At 44.2% G+C, this 4,753-nt stretch overlaps 1 non-coding gene across 1 annotated transcript; it reads right to left on the reverse strand.

Moving 5' to 3' along the window:
* Positions 1-1,153: 1,153 nt before the first annotated feature.
* LOC142441945 (U6 spliceosomal RNA) lies at positions 1,154-1,260 on the reverse strand. The gene has a single exon (XR_012783222.1). It is a non-coding gene; the product is annotated as a U6 spliceosomal RNA (small nuclear RNA).
* Between the last annotated feature and the right edge of the window lie 3,493 nt (positions 1,261-4,753).

The following is a 4,753-nucleotide window of genomic DNA, read 5'->3' on the forward strand; positions in this document are numbered from 1 at the left end:
TATCAAGTTGCTTCTGATTCATAGCGATTTTTGTGCAACAGAAACATTGCCTGGCCCTGTGCCATCCTCACAATTGTTGATGTTCGAGCCCACTGTTGCATCCATTGTGTCCACCCATCCAGTGGAGGGCCTGCCTCTTTTTCACTGCCCCTCTATTTCAGCGGTTCTCAACCTGTGGGTCACGACCCCCTTGGGGGCCAAATGACCCTTTCACAGGGGTTTCCTGATTCATAACAGTAGCAAAATTACAGTTATGAAGTAGCAACAAAAATAATTTTATGGTTGGTGGGGAGGTCACGACAACATGAGGAGCTGTATTAAAGGGTCACGGCATTAGGAATGTTGAAAACCACTGCTCTATTTTATCAAACATAATGTCCTTCTCTAGCGACTGGGCTCTCTCTTTTTTTTTCTGCATAGTATTCTATTGTATGTATATACAGTAGTTTATCCATTCATCTTTTTTGTTTGTTTACTTACATTTCTTTTTTTAAAACATTTTATTAGGGACTCATGCAACTCTTACACAATCCATACATATACATACATCAGTTGTATAAAGCACATCTGTACATTCTTTGCCCTAATCATTTTCAAAGCATTTGCTCTCCACTTAAGCCCTTGTGACTGGTCTCTCTTGATAACATGTTCAAAGTACATGAGATGAAGGCTTGACCTCGTTGTCTCTAGGGAGCGTTCTGGATGTACTTCTTTTTTTTTTTTTTCCTGGATGTACTTCTTCCAAGACAGATTTGTTTGTTCTTTTGGCAGTCCATGTATTTTCAATATTCTTCACACTTCAATACATTGATTCTTCTGCAGTCTTTCTTATTCAGTGTCCAACTTTCACATGTATATGAGGCATTTGAAAATACCATGGCCTAAGTCATGTACAGCTGAGTCCTCAAAGTAACACTTCTGCTCTTCAACATTTTAGAGAGGTCTTATGCAGCCAATCGGCCCAAATGCAATGCATCATTTGATGTCTCAACTGTTGCTTCCACGAGCATTTATTGTGGATGCAAGTAAGATGAAATCCTTGATGAAGATTTTTTCTTCATTGATCATGATGTTTCCTATTTGTCCAGTTGGAGGAATTTTGTTCTCCTTATATTGAGTTGTAATCCATACTGAAGGCTGCAATTATTTTTTTTTAAATATGGAACGCTTCACGAATCCGCATGTCATTCTTGCGCAGGGGCCATGCTAATCTTCTCTGTATCGTTCCAATTTTAGTATATGTGCTGCTGAAGTGAACACTGCAATTTTTTTAAGCTACAATTCTTTTTTAAACTATCTAGCAAATAAATTATATAGTTTATTGTACTTTATTTTTTATTTTAAATTTATGTTTATCATTTTATTGGGGGCTCATACAATTCTTATCACAATCCATACATGCATCCATTGTGTCAAGAACATATGTACATTTGTTGCCATCATCATTCTTAAAACATTTTCCAAAAAAAAAAAACATTTGCCTTCTACTCGAGACCTTAATATCTGTTGCTCATTTTCTCCTCCCTCCCTAGTTTATTGTACTTTCAGAGTTTATAAATGGTCAAGGAGTTAATGTAGTTTAAATTCGACCTCAATTTATTCTTCCCATAGCTTTTGCAGCTTTTGTTTAATTACTTCTATACTAAACACATTTCAATTCTTTCTAAGACCAGCCTATTAAAAAAGAAAAAGCTCTTAAATATTGGACTCCTTTTTAATCTGAATAAGTAATTTGTATCCAGAACTTTTAGTATTGTTACTATATCACATATATATTTAATTAAAAGATCATTTTCTTGGGGGCTCTTACAACTCATTGCAATCCATGCATCAGTTGTGTCAGGCATGTTTCTACATATGTTGCCATCGTTCTTTTCTAGACATTACTTTCTATTGAGCCCTTGGTACCAGCTCCTCTCCCTACCCGCCAAAGGCTGCAATTCTCCATCCTCCTCAGCAAATGCTCCAAGTCCTCTTCACTTTCAGCAAGCCAGGTTGTGTCATCTGCTTATTGCATGTTGTTAATAAGCCTTCCTCCAATCCTAATGCTTTTCCAATCCTGGCTTATAATAGGTACTAAATACAAACTTGTTGAATGAATGGCTATTTGGCTTAGTTATGTTAGGACTGAAATGTTTGGGAGGTTTTTTGAGCAGGAGAAGATGAGATCCGTTTTTGAGCTTTTGGAGGAAGCCTTTCCAGGAGGGCTAGGCTCAAGAAAGCTCAGCTCTTCCAGATGGTTGTGGGGTCCGAAAGAGACCTCAGAGCCTGGGGAAGCTGACAAGCCAGCTTTGCAAACTCAGTCCCACTGCAATAGGGAATGAGTCATCGCTCTTCCCCTGCCAGATGACTGAGTTGGTAACAACCAAGACTAGAAGGGGGAGAGTTGACAAAAGGAGGAGGAGGGAGTTTGGCATATTCCAACTTAGGTGACATATTGGCCTGAGCAAAGAGCTTGCGTTACCATGTGTTTATTAGTTTAAAAAAGGTTTCTGAATGAACACAGTCTCTGTCTGCCCTGGGCTGGGCTTCTTGCAGCCCTACAGCATGCCTCTCCGAGGGAGCTGAGATGACCCAGCATGTCTGCAGTGAGAGCAGATATTGCTCATAGGTGGTGAACTGTGACTGTGCTGCTTTCTCCCTGGAAGAGGCTCCTCCTCCTGTGTCCCCCCCCCCCCCCCGCTCTAGTTCTCCCACAGCCAGAGGAAGATGAGGGGGGCCCTAGTAGGATGCCCTACAGGTAAAGGCTTTGTAATTACACAGGCATTCCGTTTCCTTCATTTGCTAGCCCTATGATCTTGATCAAGTCATTTGAATTACTGCAAAGGCAAACATTTTCCGTTTTTTTTTTTTTTAAATACCTTATGAATGCTCAGGAGGGAAGAAGGCAATGTTCTTGCTTTCCAGTGGCTGAAAGGAAAAGGGCTGGGGATACCTAAGACTGAGCCAATAAAGTCTCCTCTTTTATCCCAATGCAGTAGAGAAATGTCCTTCTTTTGACTTTCCTGATAAGGTCTAGCTTGGCAGTGTTCCAAGCCCAAACCAAATCCATTGTCGTCAAGTCTATTCTGACTCATAATGACCTTCTAGCACAGACTAGAATGGCCCCGTAGGGTTTCCAAGGCTGTAATCTTTACAGAAGCAGACTGCCACTTATTTCTCCAGAAGAGCAGCTGGTGGGTTCAAATTGCTGACCTTTCAGTTAGCAGCCCAGCTCTTGGGAACGCGGGCTGACTCTGGGCCACCAGCGCTCCTTCTGGCAGCATGAAACCCACTGCAGCAGAGTTGCTTCCCAAGCATGGTGACCAAATAGGATTTCTGAGACTCTAAGTCTTTATGGGAGCACTTAGCCTCGGCTTTCTCCTCTAGAGAAGCTGGTGGCTTTGAACCATAACTTGACTGGCAGCCCAGCACTAGACCCACTGCATCACCAGGACTCTTTCTGGCAACGTTTGGTCTGGTATTCAGCCTGATGGGCTGTCTTTCATTGGCTGGTTTTCCTGGAGCTTTGAGAGGTTGTTAAATTTTCCTTCCTTCATGTAGGAGGACTCTCCTCTCTCAGACCAGCCCCAGACCTCTCTACCATCAGCTGAGCTTGAAGAGAGACAGGAGGCAGTCTTTCTGCTACAACTGCCCCTCTCCTCAAGTTCTGACTTTCTCCACAGCCCGTGGCCTATAGTCTACCTCTTCTCTGCTTCCTGCCCAAAATGTGTGCCTCTGTTCTCTAGGATGTGCTGCTGGAGTCCTGGCAGGGGGCCCATGGATGCTTAAGAGGAGCTACTGAAGACGTTGTTGAGCAGGCTGCTGGCCCTGGCACTATGTGGCCTCTCTTCTTGAAATGTCAGGTCATGACAGAGCTCATATAGTAATACTTGCCATTCTCTTATACCACAAGTCTGCCGACCCCCCAGCAGCGTTCTCTGGGCCATCCAAGGGGAGAGGCATCAGAGGAGGAAGGCTTTGGGCATGCACTACTTTGGGCAGATCTGTGTTGGTGTGACATAGGTTTTGCTGCCTGAGTGTTGCTGAAGGGGTGTGTGTGTGTGTGTGTGTGTGTGTGTGTGTGTGTGTGTGTGTGTGTTGGGGGGGAGTGGTATATAAGCTGTGTATCTTGATGTGCTGGATATATATGGGAGTAAGCTCTAGGGGTAGCTTCAATGATTTGTCCATAGCTTAATCTCCCTACGCCTTGCTCTTGGAGAGGGAATTGTAGCTCAGCCCTGAAACTACCTAGCTGCATTTTCCAACCCCCAGCACCACCAGCCTCTCACTCTGTTACAGCAAGGAGCTTTGGCAGAAAGGGAGGGAGCGTGGGTGCTGTGGAGAGAAAAACACCCCCAGATTTCAGTAAAATGGCGAGAGAGATGCCAGCACACGGGAAGCAGGAGCCTTCTGTTTCTCATAGCCTGCACTGCTGGGCTGGGGCATCCACTATGATTTCCCCTCTCCGTTCCTCCCCTTCCCTCCCTGGGAGCTTCCAAAAAGGGAGACCAACAGTGAGGGAGAAAGGGTACAAAGATACTCTTCTGGGGGACCAACTACTTTTCCTTCTATAACTGCGGGATTAGGCAGCTCTGGGCTCTGCTTGCTGTGTGTGTGTGTGTGTGTGTGTGTGTGTGCGCGTGTGTGTGTGTGGTTGTATGTGAGCGTGTGTGTGTGAGTATGTACAAGTGTCAGGCAGTCTGATGGCAGTGCTTGACTATCAGTCCAAATGTTGGTGGTTTGAAGTCACCAGCTACTCTGTGGGAGAAAA

Source organism: Tenrec ecaudatus, chromosome 2 (genome assembly GCF_050624435.1).
Source record: "Tenrec ecaudatus isolate mTenEca1 chromosome 2, mTenEca1.hap1, whole genome shotgun sequence".
Lineage (NCBI taxonomy): Eukaryota > Metazoa > Chordata > Mammalia > Afrosoricida > Tenrecidae > Tenrec > Tenrec ecaudatus.